The following is a 16,682-nucleotide window of genomic DNA, read 5'->3' as shown; positions in this document are numbered from 1 at the left end:
TGTATGGACTCATTGTATCATATTCTTGTATATTAATCAAGGCATTTGTTTGGTTATTATACTTATTTGTATTAGTGCCAAATAGACTAAGTATAATAGCGTCCTTGAGTAGAAGGTTCATACCTATATCAATCGATTAGTTGAATCGATAGTGAGATGATATAGGGAACACTACTCTAAATCATTCCTAGTCGAGTATTAACATTCAGGGACAATGTTAATGCAATAAGACTAGCATGTAGGTCAGCTCGATGACTTGATCTCACAAGTCATGGATATGGATATATCAAGTTGACACATGAGTATGCATTGGAGAATGTATACTGAATGACCCGCCATGAGAAAGTATCATGGATCATTATATGAGTGTCATATACTTTCTCATGTGGCTATTAGTATGACTATTAGTCCTTAGACCTGAAGTCACCATGGATCCCTACATAAGGAGTTATGTACTTTGGTTTCGTCAAACGTCACCCGTAACTGGGTGGACTATAAAGGCGATTACTGGGTATATAACGAATTATGCAGAGGGATGTGAGTGATGTAGATGGGATCTATCCCTCCCATATGACGGGAGCGACATCAATATTCTTGATAGAGTTAGACCACGAAGTGCATGGCCATGCCCAAATGAGTCAACATGAGATGTTGAGCTCATTTGATCGAGTGAGTCTACTTGGAGTTCAAGATTTAGATTGATTAGAGGATGACACGGTCTATGCCTCACATTGATCAATCTAGATGTCTAGGATAGAAGGACAATGTCACATTTTGTGAGGAGTCACAATTAGTAGTCACAAGGTGATGTCGGATCTCGACATTCTTGTAACTTGGATAGTAATGATGTGTTGCTAGATACCGCTCATTACTTATGCTCCTAAATGGGTTTAGGGCATTGCTAACGTTACAAGAACCTATAGGGTCACACACTTAGGACAATTAGATGGAGATTAGGTTCATATGATGAACCAAGAGGATTAGATTCATTTGATGAATCAAATTGGATTAAGAGTAATCCTAATTGGGCTAACTTGAGTTCGACTCAAGTTGATTCATGTGTTTAATGAGTCTAATTTAGATTTTGACTCATTGAATCAATTTAATTAAATGAATTAGATTCATTATATTAAGTTGGCTTGAATCAAATGGTTGGATTCGATCAACCATGGAAGAGATTTGGTCAAGTTTGACTTGATTTGAGAGGAAGATTAAAAGTCAAGTTTGACTTGACTTTATGCCACCTCATTGGTGAGTTGACATTGATGTGGACCAATGATGTTACTCCACATCATCATGGGTGCCACCTCATGGAAGTTACAAAGTCATTCTCTTTAATGGCTTCATATTAATTGCAATTAATGCAATTAATTTGGGAGTTTTCACCATTGAGAGTGGCCGGCTACTTTTGGTTTGAATGTGAATTTCATTTTTCCATTCAAGTGTGTATCTTCTTCCTTCTTCCTCTCAAGCTCTCCCTCTCCCTCTCCTTCTTGCTTGGCCGAATCTTACCAAGGTGCTAGCACACCTTTGTGTGAGGTTTTCTCCACCTACGTGTCCGTGTGGATACTTCTAGAGGACCGACGCTTGACGGTCTAGAGATCCGGCAATTCCTTGGACGAGCGGGAACGCGAAAGGGCACGCTTCAAGGTATACTTCTTAACACATAGATCTAGGAGTAGATCTAAAGGTTTTGAAACTCGTACTTGTATTTCGTTCGGTTTTCCTTGCACGGATCTACGGCTTTGGGTGATTCGGGGTTTCCGCGACGCGAAAAGCGGTTTTCGCGGCCCGAAAAACCCAACACCACCTAATTTGTTCGTGTGAATACTTCTAGAGGATCGTACGCTTGACGATCTTGAGATCTGGCGAACCGTTGGACGAGCGGGATTGCGAAGGGCATCGCATCGAAGGTAACATCCTTCTCCTAGTGTAGATCTAGATGTATGAAACTCGTACTCGTAAATTTTTTATTTTATTTAACTTCGCATGGATCCGGTGGCTTAGGGTTCGGGGTTTCTGCAACGCGAAAAAGTGATTTTTGCGGCCCGAAATTTCCAACAAAATTATTGGTAGCTCATTGACAAATTTCATTTCAGAGAAGTTGGTTCCACTTTGTCCATTGGTTTCTAAAGATAACTAGGACAAAGTGCAAGGTGGTTCAACTTGGAGTTATACAAAGGTTTCTTCCTTTTTTTTTCTTTATCATTACTTGCCTTTGATTTTGTTTACCGTGGCAATGCTTCCTTTTGATTTTTTTTTTGGTTTTAATGAGTTTATTATGACCTGGAATTGTCATGTTGAACGTTTTACATATGTTTGTTAGATTTTCTCAATCAATTTGTTTCATTGAATTATATTTTTGGTTTGATTATTGGTGTAGAATTAGTTGTACCCCACTGAAGGGAAAGTTCAAAGGAAGTTATATGTACAAAACTACTAAGGTCAATATGTTGTATCATTACTACATCCTACAAAGTAATCCAAACAGATGTCATGGCCATCTATTAATATTTTTGGGAAATTGTGAGATACAAGTGTCTGGAAGGATCAAACCTCTATTTTTATATTGCTAGAGAAGATTTTGACCAGTGTTTTATTCTTCATGTGCATAATTAACCAAGGTATTGCTCTTGTTAGATCTATGGATCTCACTAAGTTCAATGGTTATGAAGAACTTGTAGAACTTGATCAAATGTTTGGTTTTGAGGGTGTCTTAGTGGCTGCTAACAAAACTTGGCTGGTTGTGTACACTAATGATGAAGGTGATATGATGCTTGTGGGAGATGACCTCTAGAAGTAAGCGTGTTTTAACTTTATGTTCTGCAGTTTGGTAGAGATTTTAATATGAGTAAGCTAATTTGATTTTGATTGTAGTGAATTATGCAATATGTCTGCAAAATCTTCATCTATACTCATGAGGAGGTCCAGAGGATGAACCACATAACATTAAATTCTCGAGTTGAAGAAAGACCATTAGCTTTTGATGAAAGAATAGCTGGTGAAGGAACTAAAGAACCTGCTGCTAATGCTAATCCTAGAAATTCTAGGAGTTGTCCTAGAAGTGATGTGGTTTGTGTTTCCATAATTTTATTTACCATCACTTCAGATCATTAACTCATCTTAAGACCACTTGATTCATGATTACTCCATCCTTGATTCTTTTACGCAATAATACTTAGATTAACTTGAGTAACACTAGCTTTATTTGCCTCAATCTTTCAAATTTCAGCTTAATACTCGAAAGTAAAGCAGATCATCTTAGTGATCAATGATCTTATATCTCTTCATATCTGCAAAAATATTTTTGGATCATATAATTCAATTTTTGAGTGTTCATTTTTGCTTTCAAATTATTACTGATCCTGTCCGAGCGGTGAGTGGATGGACGCTGGAGACGTGGCGCTCTCCCCTATCTTCGACTGGCTGCACGAATCTCCGGCGAACCTACAAGGAAGTCAAGCCGGGAAGGGGTTTCCGACGACGACCCTCCGACGCTCAAGTCAGGCAAGAGGAAAATGATGAAGTGGCTTCAAAGCTCATGGATTGCGTGGATTGCGTATCTCCGGTGAAGTTTGTGGGCTCTTATATAGAGCTGTGGGGAGGCTTGTGCACACCTACCGAGGCATACACGTGTCTTGTACCATACCTTAGTATGGGCTTACCAGAGGAGCATGCCTGACACCATACTGCTACAGTCTGAGCACCTCTCTGATGGGGCAGCAGAACCTTCCGTCGTACGATTCTGTGTATGGCCTGGTCGTCGAATATGCCTGCTATCAGAAGATGTTCCCCAATGTCCCCTTGTCCTTGTCTCCTTTCTTTCCCCGAGCAGAGCGTCCATCCGCTCGGCAAGCATCGGTCCGACCGGGCGTAGGTATCGGTCCGACCGGGAAATTTCATTCCATCGCGTGCTCGGCTGAGACTGTTCCTTCACAGCCTTGATGTTTTACGCCTCGGTCGAGCGGGCTACACGCTCGGCCCGGCGACCCTGTTCACCATGAGCGTCGGAAACCCGACTCCCCGTCGGGTTGTCATTGATTCCGCTCGGACCCGTTCGGCCGGTCGACCCACCCCTTCTCCGATCGGATGGACCTCATGCTGACCCTTTTGCCTTCTGACCTCCATGTGGCGTTGACTCCCCTCCAGAGGGGGTCCCCAATCTTACTGCCGGATCACTTGCCTCCCCTTCATGTCTAGTAGAAGGAGGCGATTAGTCCGACTGACTAGAACGCCAGTCACGCCGAGCGGCGTCTCTGTGAAACTATCCTCCGCTCGACCCGCACGGGGGTAGCAATGACCTTAGTCAACACCAACATTCCTCGGAGGTCGACGGTGTCTTGTCCGGAGGATTTATAGTCGCCGGTCCGACTCTCGATATTTAACGTCGGAGCTCGAGGTCTTCCGACCGGAGGGTTTATAGTTGCCGGTCCGACTCTCGATATTTAACGTCGGAACTCGACGGTCTTCCGGCCGGAGGGTTTATAGTCGTTGGCGCAACTCTCGATATTTAACGTCGGAGCTCGACGGTCTTCCGGCCGGAGGGTTTATAGTCGCCGGTCCGACTCTCGATATTTAACGTCGGAGCTCGACGGTCTTTCGGCCGGAGGGTTTATAGTCGCCGGCGCGACTCTCGATATTTAACGTTGGAGCTCGACGGTCTTCCGCCCGGAGGGTTTATAGTCGCGGGTCTGACTCTCAATATTTAACGTCGGAGCTCGACGGTCTTCCGGCCGGAGGGTTTATAGTCCCCGGTGCGACTCTCGATATTTAACGTCGGAGCTCGACGGTCTTCCGGCCGGAGGGTTTATAGTCGCTGGCGCGACTCTCGATATTTAACGTCAGAGCTCGACGGTCTTCCGGCCGGAGGGTTTATAGTCGCCGGTCCGACTGTCGATATTTAACGTTGGAGCTTGACGGTCTTCCGCCCGAAGGGTTTATAGTCACCGGTCTGACTCTCGATATTTAACGTCGGAGCTCGATGGTCTTCCGGCCGGAGGGTTTATAGTAGTCGGTCCGACTCTCGATATTTAACGTCGGCGCTCGACGGTCTTCTGGCCGGAGGGTTTATAGTCACCGACGCGACTCTAGATATTTAACGTTGGAGCTCGACGGTCTTTCGGCCGGAGGGTTTATAGTCACCGGCGTGACTCTCGATATTTAACGTCGGAGCTCGACAGTCTTCCGGCCGGAGAGTTTATAGTCGCCGGTTCGACTCTCGATATTTAACGTCGGAGCTCGACGGTCTTCCGCCCGGAGGGTTTATAGTCGCCGGTGCGACTCTCGATATTTAACGTCGAAGCTCGACGGTCTTCCGCCCGGAGGGTTTATAGTCGCCAGTGCGACTCTCGATATTTAACGTCGGAGCTCAACGGTCTTCTGCCCGGAGGGTTTATAGTCGCCGGCGCGACTCTCGATATTTAACGTCGGAGCTCGACGGTCTTCCGGTCGGAGGGTTTATAGTCACCGGCGCAACTCTCGATATTTAACGTCGGAGCTCGACGGTCTTCCGCCCGGAGGGTTTATAGTCGCCGGTACGACTCTCGATATTTAACGTCGGAGCTCGACGGTCTTCCGCCCGAGGGTTTATAGCCCGAGGGTTTATAGTCGCCGGTCCGACTCTCGATATTTAACGTCGGAGCTCGATGGTCTTCCGGCCGGAGGGTTTATAGTCGCCGGTCCGACTCTCGATATTTAACGTCGGCGCTTGACGGTCTTCCGGCCGGAGGGTTTATAGTCACCGGCGCGACTCTCGATATTTAACGTCGGAGCTCGACGGTCTTCCGGCCGGAGGGTTTATAGTCGTCGGTCCGACTCTCGATATTTAACGTCGAAGCTCGACGGTCTTTCGGCCGGAGGGTTTATAGTCGCCGGTTCGACTCTCGATATTTAACGTCGGAGCTCGACGATCTTCCGGCCGGAGGGTTTATAGTCGCTGGTCCGACTCTCGATATTTAACGTCAGAGCTCGACGGTCTTCCGCCCGGAGGGTTTATAGTCGTCGGCTCGACTCTCGATATTTAACGTCGGAGCTCGACGGTCTTCCGCCCGGAGGGTATATAGTCGCCGGCTCGACTCTCGATATTTAACGTCGGAGCTCGACGGTCTTCCGCCCGGAGGGTTTATAGTCGCCGGTCCGACTCTCGATATTTAACGTCGGAGCTCGACGGTCTTCCGACCGGAGGGTTTATAGTCGTCGGTCCGACTCTCGATATTTAACGTCGGGCGACTATAAACCCTCCGGGCGGAAGACCGTCGAGCTCCGACATTAAATATCGAAAGTCGGACCAGCGACTATAAACCCCCCGGCTGGAAGACCGTCGAGCTCCGACGTTAAATATCGAGTCGGACCGGCGACTATAAATCCTCCGGACGGGAGACCGTCGACCTCCGAGGAATGTTGGCGTTGACTAAGGTCATAGCTACCCCCGTGGGGTTCGAGTGGAGGATAGTTTCACAGAGACGCCGCTCAGCGTGACTGGCGGTCCAGTCAGTCGGACTAATCGCCTCCTTCGATTAGACTTGAAGGGGAGGCAAGTGATCCGACAGTAAAATCGGGGACCCCCTCTGGAGGGGAGTCAACGCCACGTGGAGGTCAAAAGGCAAAAGGGTCAGCATGAGGTCCATCCGATCGGAGAAGGGGTGGGTCGACCGACCGAACGAGTCCGAGTGGAATCAATGACAACCCGACGGGGAGTCGGGTTTCCGACGCTCATGGTGAACAGGGTCGCCGGGCCGAGCGGGTAGCCCGCTCGGCCGAGGCGTAAAGCATCAAGGCTGTGAAGGAACAGTCTCAGCCGAGCATGCGATGGAATGAAACTTCCCGGTCGGACCGATACCTACGTCCGGTCGGACCGATGCTTGCCGAGCGGATGGACCCTCGGCTCGGAGAAAGAAAGGAGACAAAGACAAGGGGGCATTGGGGAACATCTTCTGACAGCAGGCATATTCGACGACCAGGCCATACGTAGAATCGTACGACGGAAGGTTCTGCTGTCCCATCAGAGAGGTGCTCAGACTGTAGTAGTATGGTGTCATGCATGCTCCTCTGGCAAGCTCATACTAAGGTATGGTGCAGGACACGTGTACGCCTCGGTAGGTGTGCACAAGCCTCCCCACAGCTCTATATAAGAGCCCACAAACTTCACCGGAGGTACGCAATCCACGCAATCCATGAGCTTTGAAGTCACTTCATCATTTTCCTCTTGCCTGACTTGAGTGTCGGAGGGTCATCGCCGGGAAACCCTTCCCGGCCCGACTTCTTTGCAGGTTTGCCTGAGATTCGTGCAACCGATCGAAGATAGGGGAGAGTGCCACGTCCCCAGTGTCCATCCACTCACCGCTCAGACATGATCATTGGGGTTAGGAGCATTCAACCTATTTTGTTGCAATGTTCAAACTCTAATACAGCAACATTCATATTTTTGGTGAAGCATATTTTTAAATTTTCTTATTGAAACTTGCTTTTAAAATGATATGCAATTATTTATCACATAGTACTCAAAGTGTTCAATGCCCATCTTGCTAACTTGAGTCCATTGTCTACTGGTGGTTTTCTAGTCAGCAACTAAAGCAATATAACCCCAAAACTGTATTTCCAGCCATCATAACTTTCATTGTGTATGCATACTTTGAAACCACAACAAATACAAAAGATATTAAAAACTTAAGCTTCATAGCAGAATACTTTTTGACTCCTTATTTTAGTAAAAGGAAGAGATTGTGGTTATGTAAACATTGATTGCTATCATTTTTACATATCAGAAATTTATGCTTTCCTTCTTAATCCATGAAATATTCTACTTTGTTTGTGTAGAAAAGAAGATGTTGAAGTAGCATACACTTTAACATCTATCATTGTTCCTTTTTGATATTTTATAATAGAATTTTATTTCTAATAATTCTCTAATTTACCAGCAAACTTTTGAACACCTACCAACAGACTTGTTTGTACTAATGCAGCATGATAAATATATATAATGATATTTGTACTAATGCACAAGCTCTTGATCACTCAAAAATACCTTGGAGATTTTAATAGGTGTTAACCACCTCCAGGGTCGTCTCAAGATTCCTTGAGGCCCTAGGCAACAAAATTAAAATACAAAATTTTTTAATATAATTTTAATTTTCTTTAATATTTTCATTTAGATTTGGGACCGAAAACAATAATTTTAAAAAAATATTTTTAAAATTAGTTATTAAAAAGAATTAAATATTATTTTAAAAAAATAATAATTTTTGATATAAAATTTAGTTTTCTGACGGGTATTTTGACAATAATTTTATTTTTTAGTAATAAAATTATTAAATTATTTAATTTTTTAGTTAGAATGTCAAATAATCTTTATTAATTTTAATTTTAAAAAATTTATTTTTGCTAATGCATTTTACTTTTTATTTTATGATAAAAAAATCTCTAATTCATATTATTATCGAGAAATAAAAAAAAAGAGCGAGGAAGAAATATTATCGGCAAAGGAAGAGAAGGACGTTCTCTGCAAATATCATCTGTGAGGAAGGAGAAACATGCAAAATGAAAAAAGAAAAAGGTACAATGCACTGATGAGAGAACTATTAAGATTTTTAAGAAATATTGAGGAGAAAAGAGTTCATTAGGTTTTATAAGAATAGTATTACTAATTGCAAAATAAAATGAGAATCGGAGTAATAATAAAAAAAGAAAGAAATATGTCAATTTAAAAATGAATTATATTTAAGGTAGAATAAAATTTCATATAAAATTATGGTAGGCAATTAATGAGGAAATAAAGATAAGTACAATATATAAATAAGAAGTGGAATCGATAATGAATTAATTGACAAGGTGTCGTTAATGAATTAGCAGGACATTTATAATTAATTAATATTAATGATGTTAATTTAATTTTTTCAATATTTTTAATTAATTAATCAATGGGCCCCAATAAAATTGGGGCCCTAGGCATAGGCCATTAGCCTTGAGCCGGGCCTGACCACCTCTATTTTCGTCAACCTTGGCCAAGCACCTCGAGATCTATTAAATAGAGCTCGGAAGGAAACACCTAACTGTGTTTCTTGCCACCAATCAACTGGTAAAACCACCAGTTGACTGGTACTAAATGGAATTTCATCGTTACAAACCAATGGTTTGATACTAGTTGACTGGTAAAAATATTAGTCGACTACTTCACATGCGTTGAGTGAACAGAGGCATTTTGTTCGTTAGCAGTCGACTGATGAAAACACTAATCGATTGCTACAGTAATTGATACAGTAATTACTATAGTAAAACCCTAAACTTAGAATTTTATCCTGATTACAATCTCTTATGCACTCGTTCTTGCCCGTACAACCTAGACCTAGCCTTCTAGCTTCCTTCATCAGCCATGTGTCCCTCAGATGCCTTCCCATCCTTCATGCCTTACCTTTTGGAGCTTCCTTCGGCCTTGTCCTTGTTGTTGAATCTTCTTTTGCCAAGAGGCCGCGCCTCTGGGACTTCATCAATTGTCAATTCACACTTGAACTTACGTTGCCAAGACTACATGCTTGGACTTACACCGCCAAGACTCACCCTTGGACTTTCCTCCTTTGCCAAGATCACACTTAGACTCTCCTTGTTGTACCTGTATCCTGCACACTACAAAAATACCTGCAAATAACGACTGAATATTCCGTCGGTATTCCGTCGGTAAATGCGTTTCCCGACGGAATACCGACGGAGTTTTATCTGTCGGAAAGAATTGGGTCGGTAGTCAATTTACGGACGGAATATATATTCCGTCGGTAATTACCGACGGAATTATAAACTCCGTCGGTAATTGTTACCGACAGAAAAGTTTCCCGTCGGAGAAATGGCCAACGGCGAGTAACGGAGTTTACCGACGGATTATTATTCCGTCGGCAATTTACCGACGGAATTTAAATTCCGTCGGTAAAATTCCGACGGAATAATAAATTCCGTCGGTGATGTATCGTAAATGCCTATTGAAAATTCTATATTTCCCGACGAAATATAAATTTCCGTCGGTGGGTACCGACGGAATTCATAATTCCGTCGGCAATCTACCGACGGAAGTTAAATTCCGTCGGTGATTGTATCGCAACTACCTGGTACAATTCTATAGATTACCGACGGAATGAATATTTCCGTCGGTGATTTCCGACGGAATATAAATTCCGTCGGTAATATCCAGTAAGTTTTGAAATGTCTGCCCTGCATTTTCCAATTATCATACATACAAATTTTATACAATAAAAACCATCACAAATGATGGTAACACAAACTCAAATCATATATAATAACAATCCATACAATACACAACCAACACAACATACAATATGCAACCAAACCAATAATAAAACTGTCTAAAAAATAATACAAAACATAGTAACAAGCATATCTCCAAAATTCCAAATATCCAAAACATACTGACAATCACAAATATCCAAAAGTACTAACAAGTTAACATCAAATACAAAATATCCAAACTTACAATGATACATCACCTACACATATATCCAAATATAATCCTATAAAAGTCAAATATAAAAGATTATAATCAGACCGAATCGATATAAATGTAATATATACCTCAAGAATTGTAATATATAAGTAATTTTGCATGTAATAAAATACCTGGATTATATTGTAGATATCCAATGATAGTACGGTGGTGATTGTATCAATACGAACTCCTGCAAAATGTAATACAATTTAAGATAAATATCTAAATTTGTTAAGAATCTAAAACCTAACAAGAATATGAAATTGTTATGACTACTCTATCTTATAAGAGATAAGGAAACAATTAATCATATTCAAGAATTAGTGGAAAGCAAGATGTATGCAACATGCTCATGGTAGTGTCAGATTTATTTTCAGCATGCATTTGGTATTTGAAATTTGAAAATACACAAGACATAGCAAAAACTTGGAAGTATGTATCTTGATACAATAGTGCTATCATTAATGAGTAATAATAGCTTTGTTAGCAACTACTATATATACCATAAAGCAATTGAATAAGCTTACTATAAGTTTTAATAGTTGTGTTATAATAAGAGCAATTTAACTTTACAGATATTTTAGTCAGAGGTGATGGGATTTTCAAATCCTTCCTTTACAACAATATGCAAAACTGAAAGTGATATAAATTAAACTCATGCTTTAACTAAAAATGAAACTTAAGTTGTACACAGCACATTAGTGGAACATGAGAAGAAAAATTAAAAATACAATGAATAAACATTAGAATAAGACAAATGACAGAAAAAATACTATGATTTAAAAATATAAACAATTAATCCAAATGGTTATTAAATGTTTATGAGAAATTTTATGATGGGGAAAATAAACCATATGTTCGGTTCACAATCAAACAACACTAATATTGAATTAATAATAACTAGAATGATTGCACTAAGAAAAAAATTTAGTTGTAATTGATTGAATACCTCAGAAGAAGCTAATCATCAGCAGGGTCTAATGGGTCTCGAGTCTCCTGTGACTTAATACCATGCTCTGACTGGGGATCCTGTGACTGGGGCGGCTGTGATCGGTCTCATCTAGCAATGACTACTCGCATCTGGGACAATGCCTCCTCCTGAGCAGCCCATCTCTCCTCCCACCTCTGATCCATGGTAGTCATCTGAGTCTTCAATTCTTTATTTTCTTTTCTTAATGACTCCACCTCAGAAGAAGAAGAAGAAGAAGAGGAACTGACACGACCCTTAGGAGTCCTCAAGCGATCAAATACCACCTTGGCCTGGGAGCCAAGACCGTAGAGGGAGGAGTTCTTTGTCCTTCCACCCACAACATCATAATAAATTTCATTTATTTGCTTGGTGGATAGATCCTGTGACTCCCCTCCCTCTACTAGTGGCTGAGATGCCTGAGCAACCCTGCTTGTCATTTCCTCCTATGTAGAAAAAATATACAAATTATTTCTTATACACAATTACTAGAGTTATTTAATAATGAATAACGATTAATTATAATAAAGTTAAAAATTCAAACCCCAATGTTCTTTGATCGAAGATCTACGTATGTGTCATCCTTTCTCTTGTGAGTCTTAAGAAAGACCTCCAGACAAGTGAGTTGTCTTTCTAAAGAACGCTCCTGCATGCACAAATAAGTTGGTTCACAAATATACAAGCTTGTTAATAAATAAAAATATAATTTACAAAATATTAAATTCAATTCACCAGATCCATGGCGTGCTCAACAATAGATCGAGATCCTGATGTATGGCGAGCAGATCCGGTACTCGGGTCACATGGCTATGTATTCCTATTTTCTCGAGCTTTTAGAGCCTTTGACTACCATTTTTCTGCAGACCAAGTGGTCGTCCATGCACTCCAAATCTCCTCGGATACATAAGCTGGTCTAGTGCCATCCTTTCTCATATAATATAAAAGGTCCTTGTATAACTTGGCACAGTAAATATTCCAAGTCCCTACAAATTTTCCCTCCTGTCCTTCCTCCCATGTATATTTTTTCTGCAAATAGAAGTTAAAAATTTAGTATATTAAAGATTAAATATATTGTACATATTCAACTTACTTACCAGAAATTCATTAAAATAAAAATCTTTAGTCGCATTATCTACATGTCTCCATATAGTACCAGCAATGCAGACTCTTTCTTTAAATTTTTTTGTAATATATGTGGATACTCGATGGCCGTCAGGAGTAAATCTGCATATAAACAATTTTAAAACATAAGCTATATGTTTAAAAAAAGAAAATGAATTAATAATAAATAAAATTACTTACGTCTCTCCAACAACCCTAAGAACTGTAGATCCACGAAGTGGTGGTGCTGGATGATCTGCCATGAGTATCTACAAAATAGCATACAATAAAGTGAACAAACATGGTAATCAGACAATAAAACAGGATTGAATCATAACTTACTTAAAGATCAATAATGCTAAAATTTAATCAATGTCAGTCTCTGGAAATAGTTCTACTCAACATCAACAGTTTGTAAGTCGTCGTCACTAGACTCTGTTATGTGAGCAAAATCCTCACTGCTAGATGTCTCTACATCATCTAGCTCCTCGTCACTGGCATTAACATCTACAAGTAATTGTGATGTAGAAGGAAGTTGTGAATCAACTGAATGTCTCTCTACTTCATCATTCTGAAATGCATCATGGTTTTGAGCAGTAATGGTGTTCGGCATTTCTATGATCGAACGAGGCTTCATTTGACAAACAGACAACCATTCACCAGCTCTTCTTCTCTTCGTAGGATATTCAAGATAAAAAACTTGACCCGCTTGTATTGCAAAAATGAAAGGTTCAAACTTATTGAACCTTCTATTTGCATTAACCTCAACTAAATTATAATTTGGATGTATTCTTGTACCTGTTCTTGGGGTCGGATCATACCATGAACATTTGAATAACACACACCTTTTTATAGGTAATGCTGGATATTCAATCTCTATAATTTCCTCAAGTCTACCATAGTAATCAAACTCAGTGTTATTTGTGTCGATAGATCCCTTTACACAAACACCAGAATTATAAGTTAATCTCCGTGAATCTCGTTGTGTCACATGGAATTTTAGACCATTAACATAGTAACCAGAGTAGACCATTATTTGGCGAAGGGGTCCTGATGCAAGATTCAATATTCTATCATCTTGCACATTTGATATTCTGCTGTCTTTCACCTATCAAAAGATGTATGATATAAATTAGCTAGGATCGATCTTGATTTTATGAAGAATTATGAAAATTTCTCTAACTTACATAAATTTGAAACCATAATGCAAATTCAGTCTCTAACTTGTCAGCAACTTGACTTGCACTCATTGATGAATTTTGTAGATATAATTGTTGTTCATACAAGTTGTGAACAACAATGGTTAATTTGAGGCATTTCGGATATTAAGAAAACAAATACAGTAAGATTAAAGTTTGAGTGGGTAAGTTAACTTACTTGATGTATGGTTTGACTTCATCACAATTTAAGAGTATGTATATTCTTGCAGCATGATATTCTTGTTGAGTTAACCATCTAGAAACAGATGCACCCAATGGTTTACCAGCAAATTTGAAAATAGAAAGCATCGATGGGTCAATATTCTGAGTATCATCGGAATTTCTAGGACATTTGTTCCTTCTGGTTTTAACATGATCAGCAAAATAATAGGAGCAGAAGGAAGATGCTTCCTCAACCAGATAAGCATTACTTATTGACCCTTCAACTTTTGCTTTATTACGGACATTATTCTTTAATTTTCTCAAAAACCGTTCAAATGGATACATCCATCTGTATTGAACAGGACCTGCTATTCGTGCCTCATATGGTAAATGTACTGGCAGATGTTCCATTGAATCAAAAAAACTAGGTGGGAATATGCGCTCCAACTTACAAAGTATGAGAGGAATTTCTATTTCTAGCCAAAGCATATCGGTTATCATAATACACCTCGCTGTCAAATCTCTGAAAAACAGACTTAACTCCGTAAGTGCTTGCCAAACATTATTGGAAAGTAAATCATGAAAAGCTATTGGAATAAGTCTTTGCATGAACACATGGCAGTCATGACTCTTCATTCCAAACATTTTTAACTTGTTCATATCAACACATCGAGCCATATTCGAAGCATATCCATCTGGAAATTTAATTTCTTTTAACCAACTACATAAAGCTTGTTTACTATCTTTGTCCAATGTATAACACGCTTTGGGAAACTTATTGGTTGTTTCATTCTGATGTAACTCTGGTCTGTTGACTAGTTCTTTTAATTCCTCACGTGATTTTGCAGTGTCCTTAGTTCTTCCAGGTACATTCATCACAGTGTTGAAGATATTATCAAAGAAATTTTTCTCAACATGCATCACATCTATATTGTGTCGAATGAGTAGATACTTCCAATAAGGCAACTCCCAGAATATGCTCCTTTTTTTCCAACCACACTTGCACATCCTAACAAGATATTTATTTATCTCATCAGAATTAGGCTGAGATACTGGGAGAAATTCATAACTATGTATTTGTTCAATGATTTCTTCACCTGAAGCATGGACTGCTGGAGGAGGTTTTCTGACTACAACATTCTTTAGAAAATTTTTCTTATTTCGCCTAAAAGGGTGATCCAGTGGTAGAAATTTACGATGATTATCAAACCAAGATACCTTCCCACTGCAAGGTAATGAAAATGCATCGGACTCTGTCATGCAATGTGGGCATGCTAATTTACCCGCCGTGCTCCATCCCGACAACATTGAGTATGCTGGAAAATCACTGATCGTCCATAATAAGGCAGCATGCAATGTAAAATTAGTTTTACTTGCAATATCATAAGTCACCGACCCTACATTCCATAATTCATTCAGCTCAGCAATTAGAGGTTGCATGAAAACATCTATCTTATCTTTTGGATTAGCTGGACCTGGAATAAGCACGGTAAGGAACATAAATTCATCTTTCATGCACATCCATGGCAGTAAGTTGTACGGTGTTAATATAACTGGCCAAGATGAATATTGTTGTCCCGACTGGCCAAATGGTTGAAATCCATCTGCAGAAAGTCCCAATCTCACATTACGTGGTTCCATTGCAAAAGAGGGAAACACAGTATCAAGATGTTTCTATGCAGGAGAATCACAGGGATGACACATTATACCTCCATCGTGCTCATGCTCATGCTCATGCTCATGATGCCACAACATATGGCCAGCTGTAGCTGCAGATGCATATAAGCGTTGCAGTCTAGCAGTTAATGGAAAATAATACATCACTTTCCAAGCAATATTTTTCTTTTTCTTCCCTGGTATGCGAGTACGATGCTTAAAACGCGGGTGAGTACATATTTTACATTCATTCAAATCACTATCTTCATTCCAAAATATCATGCAGTTGTTTATACAACAATCAATCTTCTGTACAGGCAAACCTAAACCTCTGATCAATTTCTTTGTATCATAGAAGCTATCAGTCATTATGTTATCAGCAGGGAGCAACTCTGACATCAATTGACAAATGTCATCGTAACACCTTTCTGAGAAATGATGTTCTGCTTTCATATTCAATAACCTTGTAGTAGCTGATAGTTGAGAATGACCAGAAGGAATACCTTCCCACACTTCTCTTTCACTAGCCTGTAACATTTCATATAGTTGCTGATATTCAGGGGTTGGTATTTCATCTATATTTGAATAATCAACTGCATTCATCGCATCTTGAACCATTGATTGCATTGAAATATCAATATTATTTGATGTTTCAGGAGCGGTAACAGTAGTCCCAGAAGATGAACCAGCAGAAGGCCCAATTGGTTCATATAAATAAAGTCTCTCCGTGACAGTACCAATTGTAGTAATTTGGCACAAAATCATTTCTACATATGTGCATTTTTACAGTATCCTCATCACGAAATGCTCTATTTTGACATTTTTTATGATTGCAGGGGCACCGTAACTCAGCACCATTCATACATTCTGGATGACTTTTAGCAAAGGTCACAAACTGGTCAACTTCAGCAATAAAATCCTCTCTAATAAAACCATTATCTAATCGATTGTACATCCAAGCTTTGTTCATATACATTGTTATAACCTAAAGAGAATATAATTTGAAACATTATTAAACTTATATCACTTGAAATAATTTTAAATGCGCACAATTTCATCTCACAATCATCGTATCATATTACAATTAATCTCCTCTACACTAAAGCAAATA

This window comes from Zingiber officinale, chromosome 3A (assembly GCF_018446385.1).
Source record: "Zingiber officinale cultivar Zhangliang chromosome 3A, Zo_v1.1, whole genome shotgun sequence".
Lineage (NCBI taxonomy): Eukaryota > Viridiplantae > Streptophyta > Magnoliopsida > Zingiberales > Zingiberaceae > Zingiber > Zingiber officinale.
The sequence above is the reverse complement of the archived record's forward strand: the minus strand, read 5'-3'. Positions refer to the sequence as shown.